The sequence below is a fragment of the Pelodiscus sinensis genome, chromosome 1 (genome assembly GCF_049634645.1).
Source record: "Pelodiscus sinensis isolate JC-2024 chromosome 1, ASM4963464v1, whole genome shotgun sequence".
Taxonomy (NCBI): domain Eukaryota; kingdom Metazoa; phylum Chordata; order Testudines; family Trionychidae; genus Pelodiscus; species Pelodiscus sinensis.
Genome location: NC_134711.1, coordinates 142,016,417 through 142,042,364, shown reverse-complemented (window position 1 = coordinate 142,042,364; position 25,948 = coordinate 142,016,417). Strand labels below are relative to the sequence as shown.

Sequence of the window (25,948 nt, the reverse complement as noted above, 5' to 3'; positions counted from 1 at the left end):
GAATTATTTCTGTGTGATTATGTGAACTACATAATGAGCCACATTTTAAAGTACATGTACTATTGAAGTCAATGGCAGTCTAAATTACGAATTAGACTAATTCATAAATTAATATTGTGTACGGTACCATTTAGAAATCGTGATCTGATGCATAAAAATAAGTATTGTATTTTGCCTCTGCTTTTTTATAAACATATACATGCTATTTAATGTCAAAGGAATGTAGCCCTGGTTTTTCTGAATGAGTAGTGACTTTGTGTGTCAGTTTTCAGATGCCCCACCTAAGTGACATAAAAAGGGTAAATGCTCAGCACTTTTGGAAGAGCAGGTCCTGATCACTTGACATTGAAAAGTAAAAGGTCTGATGTTTAATATCCAGTAGCACCTAGCTACAATACATTATAGCAGAAATCAAAGAAAATGTACAGATATTTCCTGCATCTGCATTTAGATAGATGGCTTGTTAGGATTAAAACTATCAATCAGCATTGTAAGTGAATACCCACATAAATAATCATTTGCAGAATCAAATCCAATTTCTCGCTTGGAGTTCAAAACATTGTCAGTACAAAAACATTTCTCTAAGGGTTGTCTAAATGAACTGTTCTTCTTGGGGTAGTATCCTCATGGGTGCCCCACTGTGGGTGTCGGGCTTGTCCCAGCGCCTCAGATCAGAGATCTTTTAGCTGTTTTCTGCTGGACTGTGCATGCACAGCAGCCATCTTGTGGCTTTTTGCGCCATTTCTGGTTGCGCAGTCTGGCTCCTGCCAGTTCCTCTCTCCCTCTCGAAACAGCTCCCTCTCGTGTCAATCCTGACAGGAATTGAGAGAAGAGAGAAAAACTTGTATATAGTTAGTTGTTTATTAATTTATAGTTGTAGTTAGTTCTTATTTAGCGCGTTCGCTATATACACACACACACACACACACACACACACACACACACACACACACACACACAGTAAAATTCATCAAGTTGCTAAATGCCTGGATCCCCAGGATTTAAGAAGTGCGCAACATGCAAGGAATCCATGCCCACTTCAGACAGTCACGTGTCTTATATAAGATGCCTTGGTGAGGGACTGTAGCGGGGTTCCCGCTCCACCACAGCGCCCCTGCCGTCTGCTCGGGGAATTATATCTGCCGGCAGGTGGCGCGGTCTCTTCGGGACACTGCCCTCCGGCAATGTCCACAATAGCCTGAGCTTTTCCCCCCTTCCGGGGGATGGTTCGTTGTAGGCCAACCGGCCTTTAGGAGGCAGATCCTCCGCCTTGGTACACTGGATGGCTAGTCCGTCCCATGGCCCTACCGTGCCTTAGAGTAGTCTGAGTCCTGGCCCTTTAAAAGGTCCAATCCGGGTGCTGGCCGGGTGTCAAAACCCTTATACGGATGCCCAGGGCCTCGAGCAGGGCAGGGCAGCAACTGCTGGCCAGGCCCCAACGCCAGACGGGGCCGCAAACAAACCCACAGGTCTGTAGGAGCTCCTAGTTCAAGAGCGGGGCCGGCAGTGCAGCTGTCGCAGTGGAAAGGGGGTAGGAGACTGCCACACGGTTAGTGGGTGGCAGGGGGCGCAGGCCCACCCACTCCACTGCGCCCCGGCCCAGGGGCCCTGGATGCAGCCGTTCAGCTGCTACGGGCTCAGCAGGGGCTCCAGCCCGCAACTTGCTGGCCTAGGGCTGTCCTCAGCCCATGCTACCCCCTGGGCCACTCCTCGTCTCCCCCCCTTCCCCAGTACCTGTAGCCTCAGCGGCCTGTCGGGGAGTTGAGGCCCACGTCGTCTCCGCAGGGGCCGGCGGCCCAATCCAGGGGTTAAGAGGTCGGAGCTCTGTAGTGTCCTGTAGCGCTTGTCCAGCCCGGCGTTCCCGTACCCACCGGGGGTCCAGCTGGTCCAGCGGTGCGGTCCCGTCCTCTGGGTCCGCGAGTGGTTCAGCTGGCGGGCCAGGCCAGGTCTTAGTAGCCTGGGCAGGGAGTCTCTGGCCGGCCTCTGGGAAGGTGGCTGAGGGCGGCCTACCCCAGGTCTTAGCCTCCCCAGGCAGGAGCTCCAGCCAGGCCTCTGGCTCCCTCGGAGGCTGGCCTCTGACTGAGTTCCCAGGCAGCCTTCTTATAGTCCTAGCCCCGCCCTTTGACTTCCGGTCAGGTGAGGGGGCGGAGCTAGGCTGGCCCCAAAATGGCTCCCAGAGGGTTTCTTCTGCTTCCGGCTCAGAGGGCGGCCATTCCCCACCCCACTACACTCGTGAGAAGGAGGAGAGGAAGCAGGGTGCAGGGGCCGCCCTCTTCCTTCTCCCCCCACCCCGCTGGTTCCTGGTTCCTGCTTCTGCACCAGCCGGAGCCCTCCCCACCCATCTGCCTGCCCGCCTGCTGAGACCTGCTCCCCGGACGTCACTGCACCCCACCACCATCGCCACCGCTACCACCACCACCTGCTGCTGTTGCTGCCTGGGGGGAGAGGGGGGGCCTGCCAGTCGCCCTCCCTCTCCCCTCCACCATCGCTCCAGAGGAGGAGGACCACCCCACCAGCACCTACCACCCGGAGGCCTTCCACTGCCACCTGCCTGCTGCTGCTGCTGCACCCCGCTGAGGGGAGAAGAGGAAGCCACCGAGAACTGTGGAGGGGGTTTGTTCACAAACTGAGCTTTTCAATCTGCTCCGGGGTGGTGGTGAATTGAACTGTTAAAAGGGGGGCTGGGGGAGAGGCTCGGAGCCCTCCCCCCAGTCCAGCTGCCCCCCCCCCCCCCCACCCGCTGCCACCACCCCCAAGGCCCCCTCCACCACCCTTTGCCACCTGGACTGCCTCTTCTCCCCCTGGTGGGGTTTGCTGCCCTGCCTGCCACCTGGGACTCTGCTGCAGCGGTGGGCGAGGTTGAGCCCCACACAGTGCTCGTGGGTGTGCTCCCTCCCCCCTCTTCTGGACTTGGCCCCCCTCCCTCAGCTACATCTGGCTGGGGGGCCACCCTTACCCCCGGTCACCCACCCTACCCCAGCAGCTTGGTCTTTCCCCCCACTGCCTGCCCCTCCCTGTTAGCTTAGTTTGGTTCCTTCCCTCCCCTCCCAAAGTCACTTACCCACCACACCTGCTCCCAAAGTCATCTGCCACACCCCTTCCCCAGCCAGCCCAAGAGTGTGTGCCCCGCCCCACCCAGCTGTTGTTTGCCTCCATTTTATCCCTCCCCACCCCCCCACCCCCCCAGCCCTTGAGCACCACCAGATTGCCTCGCCCCCTCCCTGCCCTGAGCGCTTGTGCCCCCCCCTTTTTAGTTAGCCCCCTTGTTCACTGCACCTCCCCAACGGCCCCATAACCCCCCCCCCCTCCCGTATCCCAGTGCAGCCGGAGGAGCCGGCCCCCGCCCTGTACCCGTTACCTTGCCCCTTGTCTGCCCTGCCGGCACCCTCCTCCTCCGCTTCCAGCCTTGCGGGGAGGAGTGGTTGCTGGCCCCTCGGTTCCCCTGCTCTATCCGCCCCTTTTGGTTCTCTCCCTCCCAGCAACCAGTCGGCGGGAGGGAGTAGTTGCCCCCCCCCCCTTTTTTTCCCCTTCTCCCCTTCCCTCCCAATTATACGCCCCCCCCACCCTCCCCTTCCCTTGCGTGCCCCCGCCCCCGTATTAGCGCCCTCCTCCTCTGCTACAGCCTCAGCAGGGAGGTGAGGCTGCTAACTCCCCCCCCCAATATCTTCAGTTGCCCTCCCCAAAACCAGCACCCTCCCTCTCTCCCACCCCCTCCATTTCAGACACCCTCCTCCCTCGCCTGCTGTCTGGTAGGGAGGAGCGGTAAACCCTTCCTCCCCTTCCTGCTATCTGTGCCTCCTTCCTACCCCCCCCCTTCCATGATGGAGGCAGTCCCTACCGCGGCCCCCTCACTACCACCAGGCCCGACGACTGCTGCGGCTGACCTCCCGACCCTAGGCCCGAGCTCCGCCGCCGCCACGGCCGCCGCTCCCTCAGACACGGGAGCAACCGTCACCTCGGCCGGAAAAAAGGGCGGGGGGAAGAAAAAGGGCAAAAGCCCGGCCCCGAAGGCCAAATCCATCATGGCCAAAGCCGCCCCGCCCGCCGCAGCCCCTCCTTCCCCTGCTATTCCCTCCACCAGCTCTGGGGGCGACACAACCAAGGCCCCCAGAGCGTACGCCCAGGTGGCCGCTGCTACCCCCTCACCTGCCCTGTCATCAGCCCCGACTGCCGCCTCCAGCTCCATCCCTGGCGGCCGCGGCCCCTTTCCCACCATGACCAGGAGGCACGGCGTCCGCTGCCTCCTGGTTGCCGCCTCGCCCCACATGGAAACCTACGTGCGGGCGATGGCGAGGGTGGTGGGGGCCTCGGCCGTGGTGGCGGCCTCCAAAATGTATGGCAAGGCGGTGTTCTTCCTTGCCTCGGAGGCCGCCGCCCAGGAGGCGGTGGAGAGGGGCCTGGCGGTGGGAGGCGTGCACGTGCCCCTCGAACCTTTGGAGGACCTGGGCGTACGGGTGGTGCTCACCTCCGTCCCGCCCTTCCTCCCTAATGCCGCCCTGTTACCTTCCCTCTCCACCCTGGGGAAGCCCATCTCGACCATCAGCCCTCTCCCGCTGGGCTGTAAGGACCCCGCCCTCCGCCACGTTCTATCTTTCCGCCGGCAGGTACAACTGCAGCTGCCGCCGGCGGCGCGTGGCGGGGAGGCGCTCGAGGGGTCCTTCTTGGTGCCCTACCAGGGGGCCCATTATCGGATTCATTACTCCTCGGGGGAGACCCGGTGCTTCCTCTGCCGGGCGATGGGGCACGTCCGGAGGGACTGTCCCTTGGCCCGGTCGGAGGAGGCGTCCGGGCCCCCCGGGGCCCGTAAGGGCGCCGGCCCCACCACCGCCGGCCCCCCTGGTAGTCCGGGATCCGCGGCCGCCCCTCCTCCAACCGACGGCCCTGCTCGGGAGCCAGAGGCGTCCCCCCCGGCGCGCCCGAGCGGGCAGGCGGGCCCCACCTCTAATCGGTCAGTCACCGCGGGGCCCGAGGAGGAGAGGGTGGCGCGGTTGCCGCAGGGCGAGGGAGAGGGCCCTCCCCGGGTGGAGGTATCCCCTTCCTTCCCACCCTTGCCACAACGCCGTCCCCGAACCCCAAAAGTGCCCCCCGGCCTTGCCCTCGCTGACCGGCCCTCCACTTCCACCTTGGAGGGCTGGACGCTCGTCGGGGGCAAGCGCAAAGCCCGCCGGTTGCGGGCTCAATCTCCCCCCTCCGATGAGGAGGGCGGGAAGGCCCCCCTCCGAAAGATCCCGAGGGGGGCCGGCGCTGCCCAGAGCGCCCCCGACGAGCATCAGCGGGAGGCGCCGGCCGAGGAAGCCGCGGCGGCGAGGGGGGACGACGCCGCCCCCCCTGCGGAGCTTCTCCACGAGGAGGCCTCGGGTGGAGCCCCCCCGACCCCGGTTCCAACTGAGCCCCCCTCCGTTCCCGCTGAGGTAATTGTTGCCTCGGCGGCCGGAGGGGAAGGCTCCGGGGCCGAGGGGATGGAGCTTAGCTCCATCTTCGAGGAGATCGAGGCCCTGGGTCTGACCCCGCTCACCCAGGGGGAGGACGACCCTCCGCCAGCGGGCCTCGGTCTGGGCGGCGACTCTATGGCGCCGCCCCCTCCTCTCCCCGATCCCGTGTCCCAGGTGGCTGACCCCGTCCTCACACTTGGGGCGCCCCTGATACTGCCCACTGGCCCGGCCGACTCGAGCGCCGGAACGGATGCCGCCGAGCCCTCCGGGGCGACGGCTGGCGCCGAGCGGCCGGGTCCCGGGGTTGGGGGTGCCCCCTCTCCAGCTACCGAGGCGGGGCAGTCATCCCCCTTTCCCGATGGGGGCCCAGCAGAAAATGCCATCCAGGCCGACGCCGTGGCATTAATACCTGCCTCTCCACCTGAGCCCGGCGTCGGCGCGGGCCCCCTTCCTGTTCCCGACCCCCCACTTTCCAATCGGGAGGCGCCGCAGCCCGGTGGGATTGCCACACGGGACCCTTTCCCAGACCCCGCCCAGGATCCCGATTCCCTCCCACGTCCCGATCCTCCCCCTACTCCCGCTTCCGCCCTTTACGAACCCATCTCCAGCCCCGAGTCCTCCCCTGTTCCCGATCCCTTTCCTACCCCGACCTCTGCCCCATTCCCTGCCCCCGACCCACTGTCCGGCCCTGAACCTACCCCTCCCCCCGGCTCTGCCGTGGAGGTAACCCCTCCCTTGCCGTCCCCCCCTTCTTTTCCCATCCTGGTCCCCGTCATGTTGCCCGATCCGTCCCTACCGCCCCCCCAAACATCCGCCAGTGCCACCCCCGCGAGGGCCGTCTCGTTCCCGCTGGCTGCGGGCGGCCCTTCGGGGGTCGTTTTTGTATCCCCGGTCCCCAACCCGTTGGGGGCTGCCTTGTTCCCTCCGCCGCCTCCTTCCCTGCCGGGGTCGGGGGCGGGCAGCGCGGCGCCAGCAGCAACGGCGCCGCGTCGGGGATCGGATCCCTGTTTGCCCGTCTCCGTGGCCCGTGAGCTTCATCCGGGGGCCCGGACGGAGGAGAATCCTGGTTCCCCCTCGGTGCTGAGGGGCGAGCTGCGCCAATTCCTCGCGGATAACCGCGGGGCGAAGGGAAAGGTGCAGCTCGCCCTCCAGCGCTGGGGGGACTTCCACTCCATCCTCCAGGCCACTAGAGCCTTGTTGCAGGAGGGGAGAGGGACCAGTAGGCAGGACGACGCGGCCTACCATCAGACCCGCAGGTTTCGGGACGCTCTCCTGACCTTCGGGTCGGGGAGCGGTCTGCTGCGGGGCCTGCGTGAGGCCGCCGACTCGCCTGTCCGCGAGGATCTACCCCAGCCCTCACTATGAATTCTACCATCTTCGCAACATTGAATGCCCGGGGCTGTAGGGCGGGTCTCCGCAGGAGCCGGGTGCTCTCCTTCCTTCGGGAGGGGGGGTACTCGGTGGTTTTCCTGCAGGAGACCCACACGACTCCAGCCGTCGAGGCTGGCTGGCGGCTGGAGTGGGGGGACGGGGTGTATTTTAGCCACCTCGGCGCCCACTCGGCCGGGGTGGCCACCCTGTTCTCCCCTGCCCTACGGCCCGAGGTGCTGGGGACCGCCGAGGTTGTCCCGGGCCGCCTGCTGCACGTCCGGGCCCGCGTGGAGGGGCGGACGTTGAACCTGGTCAACGTCTATGCCCCGAACGCGGGCCCGGACCAGGTCACCTTTTATCGGCAGGCGGCCACCTTCCTCGGCACTCTGGATCCTCGCGAGGGCCTGGTCCTGGGCGGGGACTTCAACACCACCCTCGATGACCGGGACCGTGTAGGACTCGCGAACTGCCAGGCCGCGGCGGACGTCCTCAGGGAGATAGTGGAACATCACTCCCTGGTGGACGTCTGGCGAGACCACCACCCGGACGACAGTACCACCTTCACTTACGTCCGGGTGGGGAAAACACGGTCGAGCCACTCCCGGTTGGATCGCATTTACCTGTCGCGATTCCATCTGGCACGAGCCCACTCCTCCAGCATCCGGCCGGCCCCGTTCACGGACCACCATTTGGTGTCCGTGAAGGCCTCTCTGACTTCGGAGAGGCTGGGGCCGGCCTATTGGCATTTTAACAATAGCTTGCTGGAGGACGTGGGCTTCGTGGCGTCCTTCCGGGAGTTCTGGCAGGCCTGGCGGGGGCAGCGGCCCGCCTTTCCCTCGGCGCGGCGATGGTGGGATGTGGGGAAGGTGCGCGCCCGGCTCTTCTGCCGTGACTACTCCCGGGGCGCCAGCCGGCGGAGGGATGCGGCGATAGGGCAGCTGGAGCGGGAGGTCTTGAAGCTTGAGAGGCGCCTGGCGTCCGCCCCCGAGGATCCACTCCTCCGCGAGGCGTGCCGGGAGAAGCGGGAGGAGCTCCGAGCCCTGGAAGATCACAGGGCCCGGGGCGCTTTTGTTCGATCCCGCATCCACCTCCTTCGGGAGATGGATCGCGGCTCCCGCTTCTTCTATGCCCTGGAGAAAAGGAGGGGGGCAAAAAAGCACGTCACCTGCCTCTTGGCGGAGGACGGCACCCCCCTCACGGATCCGGTGGAGATGCGTGGAAGGGCCAGGGCCTTCTACGCCAGTTTGTTCTCCCCGGATCCGACCGAAGCCGACGCCTGCAGGGCGCTCTGGACCGAGCTCCCGACGGTCAGCGCGGGCGACCGAGACCGGCTGGAGCTGCCTCTCACTCTGGCCGAGTTCTCGGAAGCCCTCCGTCTCATGCCCAACAACAAAACCCCGGGCATGGACGGGCTGACCGTGGAGTTCTACCGCGTGTTCTGGGACGTCCTCGGCCCGGACCTCGTCACCGTCTGGGCCGAGTCCCTGGAGAGCGGGGTCCTCCCTCTGTCGTGCAGGCGAGCGGTGCTCGCCTTACTGCCGAAGAAGGGGGACCTCCGCGACCTACGGAATTGGCGTCCCGTCTCGCTCCTCAGCACGGACTACAAGATCGTAGCGAAAACCATCTCGCTGCGACTGCGGTCCGTGCTGGCGGACGTGATCCATCCCGACCAGACCTACACCGTCCCGGGCCGTAGTATATTTGATAACTTGTATTTGGTCCGGGATCTCTTAGAGCTCGGGTGTAGGGACGGCTTGTCGTTCGCCCTCCTGTCCCTGGACCAGGAGAAGGCGTTCGACAGGATGGACCACGGGTATCTCCTGGGCACCCTGCAGGCCTTCGGCTTCGGGCCCCGGTTTGTGGGTTTTCTCCGGGTGCTGTACGCCCTCGCGGAGTGTTTGGTCAGGCTCAACTGGACCCTGACCGAGCCGGTCAGCTTCGGGCGGGGGGTACGTCAGGGGTGTCCGCTGTCGGGCCAGCTGTACGCTCTGGCGATCGAGCCCTTCCTCTGTCTCCTCCGTAGGAGGTTGACGGGGTTGGTGCTTCGGGAGCCGGAGCTGCGGCTGGTCCTGTCGGCGTACGCCGATGACGTGCTCCTCGTGGTCCAGGACCCGGGCGACCTGGCGCGGGTGGAGGCTTGCCAAGCCGTCTACTCGGCAGCCTCCTCCGCCCGGGTCAACTGGGTCAAGAGCTCTGGCCTGGTGGTCGGGGACGGGTGGCGGGCCGGCTCCCTCCCACCCGCGCTTCAGGCCATCAGGTGGAGCGCGGGTCCGCTGCTCTATCTGGGCGTTTATTTATCCGCCACGCATCCTTCTCCGCCGGAAAACTGGCAAGGTTTGGAGGCCAGGGTGGGTGAGCGGCTGCGGAGATGGACGGGACTGCTCCGGTGTCTCTCCCTTCGCGGGAGGGCGCTGGTGCTCAATCAGCTGGTCCTGTCCATGCTCTGGCACCGGCTCAACACCCTGCGCCCGGCCCCGGAGGTCCTGGCCAAGCTCCAGAGGGCAGCTTTGGGGTTCTTTTGGCCAGGACTGCACTGGGTCTCTGCAGGGGTCCTGTCCCTCCCCCTGGAGGAGGGGGGTCAGGGCCTGGTCTGCATACGCAGCCAGGTCCGGACCTTCCGCCTCCAGGCCCTGCAGAGACTCCTCTTCAGTGCAGGTAGTCCGGCATGGAGCACCTTGGCGCGCGCTTTCCTCCGCCGCCTCCGAGGGCTCCGATACGACCGGCAGCTCTTTTTTATCCACCCGAGGGGTCTTCCGCGAGACCTCTCAGAGCTGCCGGAATTCTACCAGGACCTCCTCCAGACCTGGAAGCTGTTCTCGGCGACCAGGTCCGTTGTGGCCTCCGAGGGGGCAGACCTCCTCGCGGAGCCCCTGCTCCACAATCCAGCCTTGTGCGTGCAGGTGGCGGAGTCTCCCTCGGTGCGCCGGAGGCTGATCCTGGCAGAAACCACCACGGTCGGAGACCTCCTGGACTACGACAGGGGGGACTGGGTGGATCCCCGAGCGCTCGCTCGGCGCATGGGGCTCTCCACCCCCCGAACCTCTCTGCGCCTACTCCAGGAGGTGAAGGCGGTTTTGCCGCGGCCCGCTCTCGACTTCCTGCAGCGGTCCTTGCGAGAGGGTACGCCCCGCCCCTCCCCTCCTGCAAAGCCTCCGTCCCTGATTATTGGGCCCCTGTTCCACGGGCCCCCCCGGCCTCCCCACCCCTGGACCCCCAGCCGGCTGCAAAATCTGCAGCCGGTCTGTTTCCAAGCCGCGCCAAGGCAACATCTGTACACGCTCGTGCTCCACACCCTGCATTTCCCCACCCTCATGTCCCGCCCTGATACCAAATGGCGGGACTATCTAAGACCCGTAGAGGGTGGGGAACCCCGGTGGGCCAGCGTCTATTCCGATCTAATTCCGCGGCCCATCGGGGACATCAGTTGGCGGCTCCTTCACGGAGCCGTGAGCACGGGCGTGTACTTGGCGCGGTTTACCCCCATCCCAGACACCTGCCCCTTCTGCGGCGTGAGGGAGAACCTGGCGCACGCCTACCTCGAATGCGCCAGGTTGCAGCCCCTATTCCGGCTCCTCCAGAACCTCTTATTGAGGTTCTGGCTGCACTTTTCCCCCCACCTATTCATTTACGCACACCCTATCCGTGGCCCCACAAAGTCGCGAGACCTCCTCGTCAACCTCCTCCTGGCCCTAGCTAAGAGCACCATCTACAATACCAGGAGGAGGATGCTAGACGAGGGGGTTCTCTGCGACTGTGGGGCCTATTTCCGCTCCTCCCTTGTGTCACGAATCCGGGCAGAGTTCCTCTGGGCGGCGTCCACTGGCTCCATCGACAGCTTTGAGGAGCAGTGGGCGCTGTCCGGGGTTCTCTGCTCGGTGTCCCCATCCGGCTCCCTTATTTTGAACCTCTAACCCGCACTCCTTGATCCTTTATTCATTATTTGTCCCAAGGAATTAGTTGGACATGGGTCCAGTGTCCCTCCCATAAGGCTGGGGAGGGGCTTTTAGAAGGTGGGCGGGCTTCGCCCGCCCACCATCCCATGTTTTCAAATAGACCCCTCTACAGGGACACATTCCCCAAAAGTGTTCCCACTGCTCAAAATTGACTGCCCGGGCACGCTGTTCGACAAGGCCCTTTAGCTGCAGTCGGACTCCTCAGCTCTGCCGCCCCGTCATGCTTCTCCAAAGGTGGCGCATAAAAAGAAAACCTTGTCCCCGTCTCACTCTCTACCACCGACAAGAGTGAGCACGGAAGACAAACCGGGCACCTCCCGATTGACAGTGGTCCATAGATCGGACAAAGACAAACCAGTGTGTAGCACATCGGCACCAAGTCCAGCAGTGCGTACTACATCTCGATTGAAATCGGCACCAATGCTGGTGGCACCCACCCCAGCACCGACATCCTCAGCACTTAGCCACTAACATCAGCACCAGACCCTACACCAGCACCGCGCATGCCGGCACCAAGCACCCCGGCACCAAGCACCCCAGCACCCACCCCATCGGCACCGACTCTGCTGGTGCCTGGCGCTTCAGCACTGTACCATTCCACAACAGTTCCATCGGCACCAACACATCCCTATATGGAGCCGACTTACTCGCGAGTCATGACGACTCCTACATTGACGTCACCTACACCATCTGTACATCATTCCCAGACACCGATAAGGGGAAGAAAGAAGACACATATAAGCTTCCAAGTCCAGAATTAGAAGCATTCTCTCCAGAACCACCTTCCCCATCTCCGGTGTGGCCCTCTCATTTAGCCCATCATACCTCCAGGGCATGGCATTTTTTACCCAGCATATCTCCACACTCAAGATACCACCATTACCACCGATATTCCCCTTCACCAGCTTATTCACAGAGAAGATCAAGATCCCCTGGGTCTCTCTCGTACTCCAGAAGTTCCAGGCATAGGGATGACCTTAGATGTAGACACAGGCATTTGCCATATCATGATGACCATTGTTGCAGGCATTATAGTCACCGGGAGCACTCCTCCCGTTCACCTGCCCATTCAAGAGGCATCTCACCTTCGCCTGCTCCTTCATACGTGGCCCCAGACAAGAGCAGAGCTGCCTTCCCACATACAGACAGGCCACCTACACCCACTGGCTATCAACCGATAACTGTCCAACAGTTTATGGCGGAGGGTATGCATCTATCCGACACGGATGCATCACACCGACAGTCCCCCACAGATGTAGCGTCTTCTTCTCCGGATGATGCTGTATTCCAAGGAGACACCTCACCAACAGATGACCTGAAGGACTTCCAGAAGTTGTTTAGAAGAGTTGCCGACAGTCAAAATGTCCAGCTGGACAGGTTCAGCAGAAGCAACACCACCTGCTGAGGAACCTACACCCATCCCACTCATCCAAGGTTGTTCTCCCATTGGACAAGGTGATACTTGAGAGAGCCAACAACATCTGGCAAACTCCAGCCTCCATGCCGTCGACCAACAAAAGAGCGGACAAGAAGTTTTTTGTCCCTGTCACGGGCATGGAATTTTTATTCAACCATCCTCAACCTAACTCCCCGGTTGTGGACGCAGCTCAGCAAAGAATGCCACTGGGGATAAGGACAGCAAAAGGCTTGACCTCCTAGGCAGGAAGGTATACTCGTCGGCAACTTTGACACTCCGTATGGCGAATTACTCTGCTAATCACAACTTTGATAATTATGACAAACTTGTTCCTCTCCTTGAACATCTCCCGGAGAGTAAACATCAAGTCCTTAAAGCAATCATAACAGGAAGGATACACGTCCTCCTGTTCTGCACTTCACATCCGATTGGACACGGTTGATGCAGCAGCCCGGACCACAGCTACATCTGTGGTCATGCGTAGGGCTTCGTGGTTACACATGGTGGCAGTACCTAAGGAGCTCCAGAATAATGTGGAGGACTTACCCTTTGATAGGCAAACCCTGTTTGAGGACAAAACCGACCAAGTCCTCCACTCTGGTAAAGACTCACGCACAACACTAAGAACCTTGGGCATATATACACCACCGTACCATTGGAGATGATTCACACCTTACCAAAGGCAGAGACCATTTTCATACGCACCATCTCAGGCACGCCAGTATGATCCTCAACGACCCAGGCAACGTCCCCAGAGGCGACGTCCACAAATTGCTAGGCCAGCCCATCAACTGCCAAGCAAGCAGCAGGTTTGATGTGACCATCGAAGGATTGCAAACCATACCGTTGTTGCCCACTCACAAGGTCACCAATGCGCTCTTTCATCATCGCTTGAAGCCCTTTCAACATCGTTGGGCCAGAATAACATCAGACCGATGGGTCATACAGCTTATAACATCAGGCTACGTGATCCCATTTGAATTCCCTCCACCCACACCTCTTCCCCTCCGTCCCTTTTCAGGGACCCATCTCACAAATCTCTTCTCAAACAGGAGGTGCCTCATCTACTCCACATTGGAGCAATAGAGGGTACCGGAGGCCTTTAAAGGGAGGGATTTTTACTCCTGCTATTTCCTAACTGAGAAAAAATCCAGGGACTGGAGACCTATACTAAACTTTCGGCGGCTGAATCAACATCTCCACAATCAGCGCTTCAAGATGGTGATGCTAACAACTTTCATACCAGCACTCAAGCACGGCGATTGGTTTGCATCCCTTGATTTACTGGACGCCTACTTCCATATTACCATTCACCTGGTTCACAGGCAATTCTTCCGCTTCTTAGTAGGTGCCGACTACCAATACAAGGTCCTTTCATTCGGACTATCATCAGCCCCCAGGGTTTTCTCCAAGATGCTGGTGGTGGTGGGAGCGGCATTCCTTCGGCGACTAGGGATCATCATTTTTCCCTGTCTGGACGACTGCCTCCTCAGAGCCCCTTCTTTCAAAGAGGCATTACAAACAGTCAATGTAACAAGGTCTCTGTTCAACACCTTGGGTCTCATAGTCAACATCCAAAAGTCGTCCTTCACACCACAACAATCTGTAGAGTTCATAGGAGCCCGCCTCGACTCCATCACGGCACTTGCTTAGCTACCTGCTTCCAGACTTCACGCTATACAAGACCTTGTACAGATCCTCACCACGAGTCCCACTGTGCCCATACTTACCTGCCTGCAGCTCCTAGGTCACATGGCAGCTACAATGTATGTTGTAGCTGATGCAAGGTTCCACTTTCGATGTCTTCAGCATTGAGTAGCCAAGATATACACCCCTCCCAAACACAACATACACAGAATGGTGGTTGTCCCCACCATAGTCAAACAATCTTTGAAATGGTGGACTATTCCCCACAACATGTTGGCAGGTATACCATTCCACCAACCCCAACCTACAGTCCAGGTTACAACAAATGCATCCCTTCTCGGCTGGGGAGCTCATATGCAAAACAAGCAAGTTCAAGGCCGCTGGTCCCCCGAGGAATCTCTCCTCCACATAAACTTGCTTGAGCTGCGAGCTGTCTCCAATGCCTGTAAACACTTCCTACCGCTTATCCACAACCAAGAGGTGCGGGTATTCACAGACAATATTACAGCAGTCTATTATATAAACAGGCAGGAAGGAGCTCGGTCCCACTCCCTTTGCATGGAAGCTGTATGTTTGTGGAACTTCTGCAACGGGCATAATATGACTCTCGCAGTAGCCTACCTTCTGGGGATGGACAATATCACGGCAGATGCGCTCAGCAGGTGTTTTGCCCAGCAACACGAATGGGAATTACACCCACACATTCTTCAGACTGTAGTCGACTGCTGGGGCCACCCATCCGTGGACCTGTTTGCCACACAGTACAACGCGAAATGAGTACAATATTGCTTAAGGGCAGGCATCGGCCAGGCATCCAAGGGGGTTGCTTTCCTCTACAACTGGGGTCATAGTCTCCTATATACATTCCCTCCCATTCCCCTAATTCCCAGGGTCCGGGAGAAGATAATCATGGACAAAGCAAAAGTGATCTTAATAGCACCATTCTGGCTGCACCAGACTTGGTTTACTTACCTGTTCTGGATGTTGCCTCATCCTCCGTACCATCTTCCCAGTCGATCAGACCCGCTGACACAAGATCACAGACAAATACAACATCCACAACCGGATCACCTCAGTCTGTCTGCAAGGCTCCTAATTGGTTCCAAGAGAGAGAGATGACTTGTTCCCATGCTGTCAAGAATATTCTGTTACATAGCAGGAAATCCTCAACTCGTAGTACCTACCTGCAGAAATGGCAAAGATTCCAAGAATGGTGCTCGAATAAGAACCTAGACCCTGGCAAAACTGTATTACACTTGATATTAGAATATATTTTACACCTCAAGCACCTTGGGCTTGCCCTTTCATCTCTCAGTGTGCGTCTGGCAGCCATTACAGCGTTCCACCAGCGTATCGATGGTTATACCACCTGTTCCCATCTGACTACAAAAAGATTTATTAAGGGCCTCACTAGCCTTTTCCCTGAGCACAGACAACCTCTGGATCTGTGGAATCTAGGATTGGTCTTGGACACCTTAATGCGTCCGCGATTTGAGCTGTTGGCCACATGCGATTTCCGTACCTTAACCATGAAGGTGTCTAGTGTTGACCCGGGCAGTGCAATATTTTCGCCTCCTGTCTGGTGGTAAAAATTCAGAAAATACCAGACATCTAAAATGCCCGGTATTTTCTGTTGTTTTTTTTTCCCTTCCAGGAGGCAAAAATACCAGATACCTGGCAACCCTATGACACGTTCAGCAACCTGGCCCAGCCCCTCCCCCTCCCCCTGGGCTCCCAGACCCCTGTCCCTGGACCACCTGGTTCCGCAGGGAAGCTGCTTTCTGGCTTGACCAAGAAAACAAGATGGCCACTGACAAAAAGCCTAAAGACCCCAAGCAAGGGGAAGCATTGTCTTACCTGGGTCTTAGTGCTCAACTCTTCCCTATCCCTATTCTGACTCTGCATGCACTTAAAGGGGCCATGTGGTTTTAATACTGTTTTGTTTTGTTTGTTTATTGCTTAATAACTCTCGGGGTCCTTTTTTTTTTCCCCTCAACAACTTTGGTCTCCCCCCCCCCCCCCCCCAAACAGAATTTTTTCCCCAGTGTTTTTTTTTAGGTGGGGGTCAGTATTTTTGGTTTAAACCATCTGGCAACCCTAGTGTATGTGTGGGGCGGGAGGGGTTAAGGACCCACTGCCCTGATCTAACTCTATGGTGCAAGGCTGCCATGCAATCCTCTATGGGTTGGGTTGTGGGGTTTTTTTTTTTGTTTTGTTTTTGTTTTTTCAGCCAATGGATCTGCAGCTCCTTTGTGCTTGTTTTACAGAGCACTGGGACTTTTGTATTCAGTTATCCATGGACTCTCTTAGCCTGCCCTCAAAACAATTTTCAGTGTGGGCCCTCCATAGATCAGTGCAGAGTCCATGGGAAGTGGGTGATGCTGTTGCTTAGAGAGCCAAGTTCCTCAACCTGTGGCCACATCCATACACCATCCCTGCTCTGCCCAGACCCTGCACCCTCCTTACTATATCCCTCTTCTCTCTGTTCAGCCATTCTAGCCAAATCCCTGAATCCAAATGTAGCAAATGACATTTGGAAAAAACAGTCTTCTAAAATTTCTTTCTAAAGAAAATGGAGCATGTTTTCCACTGAATGCCAGATTGTGATGACTGGTACCAAATTAAAAACACTAAATTTGGGAATGAAAAGTGTCAGTCAAAGGTTTTTTATATACCCTGAAGTTTATCAGATTTATTTGTGAAAATTTTGTAGTAAGAGCAGGTCAGTTGTCCTGCTGAATACAACATTAAATATTATGGAAAACCGGATGCAGCCTTTCTCTGTTTTCTTAGTCAGGAGTGGCTTTGTGAACCGCACTTTTGGGGGAGAAGAGCTGCATGCAGCTTGCGACTTGCTTTAAAGGGGTGGCGAGTGAAAGGAGGGTAGGCTTGTATATAAAGGACAGGAAAACTTTGGAAGCAAATTCTTGTACTTTTTTAATTTTCATTACTATGGGTATGTCTAGACTAAATGGCTCCGTTGACGGAGCCATGTAAAATAGTTTATTAGGCATAGTCAAAGAAGCGGGGATTTAAATAATTCCCGCTTCATTAAAATAAAAATGGCTGCCGTGCTGTGCCGACGATCAGCTGATCGTTTCACAAGGCATACAGGAGCGGTCGACAACAGCTTCCCTTGTCAACCATGCCGTGTCTAGACTGCCGCGCTGTGCTGGATCAGCTGATCGTTGGCATAGTGCGGCGGCCATTTTTATTTTAAAGAAGCAGGGATTATTTAAATCCCTGCTTCTTTGACTATGCTGAATAAACTATTTTACATGGCTCCGTCGACGGAGCTGTGTAGTCTAAATGTAGCCTAAATGTATTTTAGATTAGAATGGTCTTTTGAAGAATTTACTAAAAATCGATGTGTGTGAAGAGCCAAGCATTTAAGGCTAGAGCTGAATACTCAGATTCTGCCTCTAAATAACTATGCAAGGATTTTTTGGGGTTGTGATTTTATAATCTTCAGCAATAGACTAATGAAATATTTAAAGCAAATTTTAAACTAGGATCCTATAGAAATAGCAATGCATGATTGGTTTTGTCGGTAAATTCAAGGTTGGCACTTGCCTGTTAAATGGTTTCATTACACTCAGTGGCTCTTTTACAGGTTCAGTGTTCTGCTGATATGTCTAGCAAGCTGCAAGGCTTTTCACTTTTAACAAATCTTCTTCTGGAGAAGAGTCATCACTCTGCAATAGCTTGCTCTGGGAGCCAGCAGGAATGGTCAGAAAGGGATAAAAAGAGAGGAGAGGTTGAACACTAAGACCCAGAGGAGGCAGTGCCTCTCCTTGCCTCTTATACCCGCCACCCATGGCACAAATTTTAGGGGTTACAGAGGCAGTTTTGTTACTGCTCAGCAGCACCCCCTCCCCCTCCAGCGCAGTTTTTTATTGAATAAATGTATCTTCTTGCTTCAGCCTTTTAAACTTAATATTTTGATTGCCAGTTGCCTAATGGATGGCCAAGATGATTCTGTGGTTTTTAAAATGACACTGTAGTCTCAAACAATCAAGATAGAGGGCCTATTCTCTTGTGTTCTTCACCGAAAGGAATATTTGAGTGTAAGAAGATGTTTTGTACTTCTTTCTTGCTTTGTAAAAGGTAGTTGAGCTGAAGTTAAATCACAAGGCTATAACAAAGATACCACAGAAGGTATCAACCACTTATTCAGCTAAAATAAAAAAGTGGATCCTTATAATGAATTGTAACTTGTTAGATAACAAGAATTGTAGTACTTTTGACATCTTGATTACAAAATGCAGTCCTGATGAAAAAGCTTTTCAGATAAAACTGTCATAGTGCATATTATAGCCACATTACAACAGCTAAAATTATTACTTGCTAATCCCTATAACTCAAAGGAGTATTCAGTAGATGCATATCAGATATATTATTAAAATGCTTTGTAAGGGACATATCAATGTATGTGTAGCTATGCTAACAGGAACCCCATTGACAGAACTGTGTGGGAGTGCTTTTAGTACTTCACTGCAACATTTTTTATTCAAAAGCGAGTTAGGAATACTAAATTACTGTAGCTGACAAAAACAACAATAATCAGGGATGGTGAAATTCAGAGCAGCACTGTATGAACTATTAAAAAAATTCCTGATAGTCCTGCTGTACAGCATGAACTAAAAATACCCACCTCTTGATTATTTTCCAGTAATAGCCAGACTGGAAGCCTGAGAGAACCACGTTAATCTTGTAACCTTTGTGTCTGAAGAAGAACCATAGATATGTTACTGTGTCCTATAAAATGCATAGCTTCTAAAATGATGCCTTTGTTTTCCTGACTGGTTGAAAACTATAGATGCACTGAGAAGTTCTCATTCAGAAAGTGAAGTGCTTTTTAGAAGACATGAACAGTGAAATATATTTCACTTAGAATAGTTTGATGTAGAATATCTTTGAATGCTGTGCTTGTAGCCAGTCAGCATGCAGTTGAGACTTACCTCATAGAAAACATGGTGCATAAGGTAGATGTCAGGAATATCTGTAGTTTGAATGATTGACTACAGAATAGTGTTCTGCAATTCCAGGAGATCAGGCAAAGTCTTGTAATCTGTCACACACCTTGTAGTATCTGTATTATTCATTTGTCATGATTTCAGTCCACAAGGGACCCAGGCTTTACAAATTGTATCTATATAATAGAGAAGTTACAACTATGGTATCTACAGCATTTATTTGTAGAAAAACAAAGAAGAAAATTCCTTGTTTAAAAAAAATCACATATATGATAATACATTTGCTTGTGAAAGAAAAAGGATTAGCCACACGAGCAAGTGCAGATCTGAAGGTCTAAATTTTCAAAATGACTGTTTTTGTTGGCCTCAATTTTTGTAAGCTCAACTTGAGACTTCTTAAAGGGTCTCTTACTCAGAAGTGTGGAGGTGCTCAGCAATCTTTGAAAAATCAAGTTAATTTTTAAGCTGTTTCATGTTGCACGTCCACAGGTTGAAGCATCTAAAATCACTATCACTTTTGAAAAAATAGGCCACTTTGTGCATAGCATATGTATTTATTTCAATTTATGATATGTCTAGCTTACAGATTTAGATGCTTTCACTGTAATTAAAGCAATTTCATATAGTACTTGCCTGATGCAATAATAATCATAACTGTATATCTAATCACCCTTGCCTAAAACTTTATTTCATCTCTTTTACAAATGTCCAAAAAAGAGGAAGTAAGGGAGCTATATACACTATATGCAGGAAGTTAACAAATCTGGTGCATCAGAGTTGGAAGTGAATTCCAGAGTGCTGAGAAACTGCCTGTAGCCTTTTGCTGTCTAAACTGGTGAACATAGGTGTAGTGGAATTGCACCGGATGATAAGTATATCAAGCTACCAGATCTCAAATCATGTAGCGCTATATTGATTAAGGCCAATCAATTGGATTCTGCCTTGAAGGCAGCTAGTGTAGTCAGTGGAATTCTTGTGTTAGGTGCTCATGACCTGAGGTCCTGTTTTAGAAGTGGACAAACACATTTGCAGTAGCTTCCATGTCCAGATGTTTCAAGATTCAATCCTATGTAAAATACATTATGGGAAACTAGTTTTGAGGTGACAGAAACCTTGGAGAACAGAAAAAGGATAATACTCACCTTAACTAGCAATGGATGTGTGTGTGGTTCTTTTTATCAAACCAGTTAAGTCTGAATCAGAGCAGTTTTATCCTCAAAGTGCTCCTTACCGTAAATAGGATGTTACTGAGAGAATCCTACACTGGATGGCTACAGAAATGGTCCCTCAGTTACTCGCCTTACCTTCTGAATCAAATCTCTGTCTCGCTTGTTGTGAACTCAGCAGTAACACACTAAGGCTGGGGTGGGCAAGTCAGTCTCCACAGGCTGGATTCAGCCCGCCAAGCTGGTTGATCTGGCCCACAGCTGCCCTGCTACTCCCCTGTCCCGAGGCCAATTGAGACTTGGGAACGGGGGAGTGCGTGAAGTCTCCGCCCACCGCCAGTGGCTGGGGGCAAAGATATCACGTGCTCCCCCATTTCCAATCAGGGTCTCTGATCAGGGAGCATGGGAAGTCTCCTTCTGCCTGAGGACCTGCCTCTTCCAGGGCAGCCCGCAGCCACTTCAGAAATTTGTGAGGTGGTCCCCCCCCTTCAAAATGTATTGCTTATCCCTGCACTAAGGTAAAATGTGTGAATGCTTTATCAATGATAAATAATGGAGAAAAATTGCTCATTCTCCAGAATTAAGTAGATAAGATTCTTCATTCTTCACTTGGTGCCTGCATGCACTACTGACTCAGGGTGTCAAGAGCTCAACATTCTGAGCTGTTGAACTGGATCACCAAAGGGGTCATTTGTGCCTGCTCTCTGCTGCAAGATGTCAAACTCACTGCTTCAGTTGCTTACGTTTACAAGAGGCTGTGACGGCGCGTTGGGGGTCCCCCGTCTCCTGCACCCCAAAATGGCACGAACAGACTTCACCAGCCAGTAGAATACAGGTGGTTTATTGCTTCTCCACGATACAGCACAGATGTAATCTAGTTACAGGAACTGGGGGCTAAGAGGCCTCAGCGCCCCCCTTGAGATAGGGGAATCCCAGCCCCCTCCCCAGTTCCTTCTCCCCTGCTTTCCAGCCAGGAACTAACTCCACCTCTCCAAGCCCTGCCCCCAGCCAGGGCAGCATTCCACCTCCCTTTGTTTCTCCCCATGGGGGGGTTGGTTCAACCGGTATGGAGTCACCTTTGCATAATAAGGTTTTCCCTGCTGTGTCTTGCTCCAGACAGAAGAGGTCACCACAGCCCAGCAAGTACCCCCACTACATCACAGAGGCAAAAAAAGCAAACAGTGCTGCTGTGATGTCCAACAAGAATTCAGTGCCTTGTAGAGTGTTTAGTGTTTTCCCTTCCTTCTTTTAAGGAACTATTTTCCTTTTAGTTCAGTTTTTTCTCTTTTTGACTGGGATGTCTTTCTGATTTTTCCACCAATTGCAAGTAGCAGCCAGCAAATTTAATAAATGCAGATAAAACCCACAACTAGTGGATAAAATGTCTTACAGCAGGGTGTTTAATGAGGTCGATCTGTTTAGTTTATCAAAATGACCAAGAAGCTCCAAAGTTTGGCAGCTCCAGGTCTTTGGTGAGCTGCCATCAGGACACACTATCTACTTATATTCTAAATTTGTTTGGAAGGTCCTGACATACTCCCATCTGAATCAATTGATTAATTTACTTGTATTTTATCTAAAGCCCCGTAACACTAGAGATAACAGAAGATTAAAATCTCTAGTTGCTTGATGGGTCCTGAATTTCTACTTGGATAGACAACACCATTTAAAAAAAATCTCCTCAATTCATTTCATTTGCTGAAAGAATGGAGAGTGAGCCTGTTTCTTCTCAGGGACTCTAGAAGCGAATCGCTGTCTAAGCCCTCCTCTACATGGTATCAAAGTTCACTCAACTGGGGCACAAGCTGCCTCTGTAGCATTATTGCAAGGTGTTTCTCAGAAATCTGCTGAGCAACAACTTGGAGCTTCATCCATACATTGACTGGGCAGTCTGCTCCCACTCAAGCCTAGGAAGGTGTGCATTCTTTGGTTCAGAATCCTACTGCCAATAGTGCCAGTTATCTCCCTGCATCCTCCTCCTCCTCCTCAATAATCACTGCTTGGGAATCATCCACAGTGAATACCCAAAGGGACCTGCACTAGATGAAATTAAAGTCTCTGCGAGTTCTCCCATTCTGCCCTCCTCCCCCTTTACCACAAATCACATGAGGACCTAAAGGAGAGTCAGAAGTGAAAGGACAGTTGGTCCACATTGCCACTGATGCCTTTGTGCTGCAGCACAAGGAGATGTAGTGCACAAGCACAGACCAACGGACTATCCTATTGAAGAATTTCCAGTGTCAGATCCCCTAAGAGTATGTGTACCACAGCGAATATCCACATATCTTGACGAATTCCTATTACTGTAAGGAAAGTAATCTTTGTGCTAGCCAAACACAAATTATTGGCAGAGGTGCTGGCGGTGCTACTGCATTCCTGACCTGAAGTGGTTTCCATCATATGCAGGATTTTCAGTTGGGTTCAATGCCTCTCAGCACCTCCAACATAAAAATTACTCCAGTGCATTTGGCTCATTACAGGAATAACTGGATGAAATCATATGGCCTGTGTTATATAGTAGGTCAGGCTATACGATTGGCCCAGGATCTTAAAATCTATGAAGGTTCACATCAGTAGAGTAGTAGCTGCCTCCTCTGATAAAATTGAGAGCAGCATGGCGGTTCAGACATTTGTGTCATGTTGTGGTCAAAAGACACTGGTATGGCATCCTGTATGACAGTTTGTTTAGAATGACCTCTGCTTACTTTTGTTACAATTCTGATGATTACTAGGCTTGCCAGATGGTTTCAACAAAAATACGGGACACACTTGACATTACATCACAATCTACATTACATCTTATTTAGAAAAATACCGGACATTTGTATTTTCTCATTTATATTTTCTCAAATTGTTTCCTGAACAGAAAGCTCAAATACTAGACTGTCTGGTTCAAAACGGGACATCTGGCAACCCTACTGATTACTGCTCCAGATCCAATCCATCTATACTGTTAACCACATGAATGAGAATTTTGGGGTTCCAGAGTTAGTAGATTTTATGGACCCCCTTAGGCTCTGGGCTAGGAAAAAAAATGAGGGGTTCAGTGTGCAGGACAGGGCTGCCAGCGAGTGGCATCCTGCCAGGGATGTGGTGCAGGATCTGAGTGGGAGGTGAGGTGCAGGAGAGGGAGGGTTGTTAGGTGTGGGTGGGAGGTAGGGTGCAGAAGCAGGCTTGGGAGTATGTTGTCTGGCCAGGGGGAGGGACGAGGAGCAAGGGAGGATGTTGGAGCAAACTGTGGGGTCTTGGTGGGGAAAGGGGAGTTAGAGACATTGGGTTGTGGGGATCTGCACATGGGGGGGGGGGGGATACTTACCTGGCTTTGCACCCCCTTGCAGTGGGGAAAGCCTCCGGACAGCGTGCTGTTGTTCCCACAGTGGGATGAGGAGGGGGAGCAAGCTTACCCCTCAGCACAGTGGGGAGCCTGCACAGCTGCAAGGCTAGGAGGGTGCGGTGGGGGAGGTGAAGAAAGCTCTAACCTTCCCTGCCAGTCCCTTCAAGATGTATTGGCTAACCACCTTATGTGTGTGACCCAGGAGCAAACATTTGAAATCCAGGTATAGAACTCATAACTTCAAATGCAAAAAAACTATTGACACCTCACTTGGTACACTCTGTAAAACATTTCTTGCAGTTACATAACACTGATAACACGTGGTCATATTTTATTTAATTATATATCACATGGTCATATTTTAATCAGATGTCACAATGATATAAATTACAAAGACATTATTTTATATGTATTTTAGGGTGTGTACATTAAAGCTGGCATAATTTATGTACTTGGCTTACTGGTGTGGAAGAAAACATTGTTTTTACTTTGAGTTTGTAAGCAACAAGTAGCCAGAGGCAGTTTTATTACGAGCTGCAGCAAGGGAAAAACTGGTTTGGATGGGGGGGAGCCCCCCCCACCCTCCGAGGCAGATCTTCGAATACAAGCAGTTATGAAGCAGTTTATATACTGTTTATTAGATATAATAACAATAACAATTAGTCTTTTTTTCATTACAAACACCAATGGCTAACAGTTATTTAGTTTTACCCAGATGGTCCTTATTTTAAGGTTCCTGCCAGAGTTCCCATTTTATTTTTATTTCTGTATGGAGGCGAGAGGCAAAGGCAGCGTCTAATTACAGATCTTGCATTGTCAGGCCACAGACTTAGCCTGACTTTTGCTTTTTTGTTAACAAGACCAAGATGGCTGCACACAAATTTCCTTATTCCCTTTTCCTGCCTCCACACTGGTGAGGTAGGCATCTTGAGGGCTTCAAGATATAAGCTTCTTTTTTCTTCATTTTAATTTTTCCTTGTGTTCTTTTCAAGTATCAAAATTTGTCTAGCCTTCCAGCCAGTTTAGAACAGAATTGTAATTAAAACAAAATAATTACATTGCCAGGATGGAAGGACATTTCCCCTTGTTCTTATAGCCTGAGACTTTAACCTCTCTTTTTAAATTTGGCTTTTGGATCTGTGTAACTGCCAGGTGTACTTTGCAGTCGGAAGTGCATTCTTTCTCTTTTCTCAAAGCTGATCTTTAGAGACTTTCTGAATTAAATTCAAGGGAATATTCTGATTGACTGAGCTCTTACCCCTGTGTGTGCAGGTGGGCAGAAGATAAGGTAAGAGAGCAATTTGGAGAGGTCTAGGGGGAAGGGAAATATTTGTAATTTGTCATTTTGAAACAAAATTAAAATAAAGAATCATAATACTGAACTAACAAGTATACCTATCTCCACCCATGATCACTTTATTTCATGCTCCCCTTTCTCCATTTCCTAACTGGTACATTAACTCTTAGATTGTAAAGTATTTGGGGTCCAGGATTTTATTTTTGTACATCTGACTGAGAGACATAGACCACATTGTGGGTAGTAAATGAATAAGAGTACTAGTTTGAATTTTTTGTTTTACTTACATCATTGGATATTCACTTATGATATTCCACACCACCAAGTGAGTTCTATGATATTCCCATCATGAAGCTGTTTTCTAGAAGATAACTGCAGTTACCAGATATAGCATATCTTGACTTGCCTTAATTGATTTTACCTTCTAAAAGAGTGTAGGTTATACATTAATTTAAACCTTCTTAACCTGTGTAAAGGATCTTATGCTTTATCTGTAGTGAATTTTATTCTGGATTTTTGTACTCCAGCTGGCTAATGTTTTGCTGATTTGCTAAAATGCCAACCACTGAAGCCTATTGTAGTAACTACACATACAGATAAAATTGTTTAGAGCCCTAAATCACTATTTGGCAATTCCTTTTGTTTGTGTGTGTTTGTATTTCCCATGTTGTAGGAGACCAGTTTACTGCTATTGCTACCATCATCATCCTGCTATAGAATTAACAATAAATCTGTCAAATATTCAGTGTGCAGTGAATACAAATATTGAAAATTAGAAGGGATTACTGAAGAGGAAGACGTGGTTTGTTTTTTGGATTGTCAGTGTGATTTTGGCATACATCACTGTTAAATAGGGATAATGAATAGCTGTGCGATGTGATCATTGAATAGCAGTCTGCATTTTATTGGAATTAAAATCCATATTTTCTGTATTTCAGTACTAGATATAAACATGCATTTGGGGAATTTACAGTTAGCCTGGTTTTGGCAGGGTCAGCATCATACTTGAAGCTGTTATTTATAGGCTAGAGAGAGTTCTCTTTTTTTTTCAAGCTGATTTTAATTTTCTAGGTTACAAGAAAAATGAGCAATTACCGGAGTATAAATGAGATTAATGTTTAAACTAGATCATTCTCATATGCAGAGTTCAACTGAACAGCAAATTTGGATTTGAGAAGAATCTTTCTTTACAGGGCATGTGGTCAGCAGACTTCTGAGTGGCATTTACCTTCCTCTAGAATATTAAACATATATCCTACTAGCTGGAGTTACCTGGCGTTGCTCAGTCCTGCTCCCCGCCGGCTGATTCGCTTCCCCGCCCCGCCAACCTGCTTCCTGCCGACCAGTTCTCCTCC

General features: G+C 52.5%; 1 protein-coding gene and 1 long non-coding RNA gene across 7 annotated transcripts in view; one reads left to right on the top strand and one right to left on the bottom strand.

Moving 5' to 3' along the window:
* STXBP5L (syntaxin binding protein 5L) overlaps positions 1-25,948 on the top strand; it is a 456,584-nt gene that overhangs the window by 144,251 nt on the left and 286,385 nt on the right. The window contains exon 1 of one of the 6 annotated variants that reach the window (XM_075905197.1): positions 24,153-24,584. The exons of 4 other annotated variants lie outside the window; for them this stretch is intronic. The gene's annotated coding sequence lies outside the window, so the exon portion shown is untranslated. Of the gene's footprint in view, positions 1-24,152; positions 24,585-25,948 lie in introns of those variants that run through there. One more of the 6 variants, XM_075905187.1, reaches the window with a different exon arrangement.
* On the bottom strand, positions 595-25,948 carry LOC142819305 (uncharacterized). Its single transcript, XR_012897162.1, has 4 exons — positions 25,866-25,948; positions 14,793-14,912; positions 14,442-14,567; positions 595-812 (listed from the first exon to the last, which is right to left on the bottom strand). It is a non-coding gene; the product is annotated as an uncharacterized LOC142819305 (long non-coding RNA).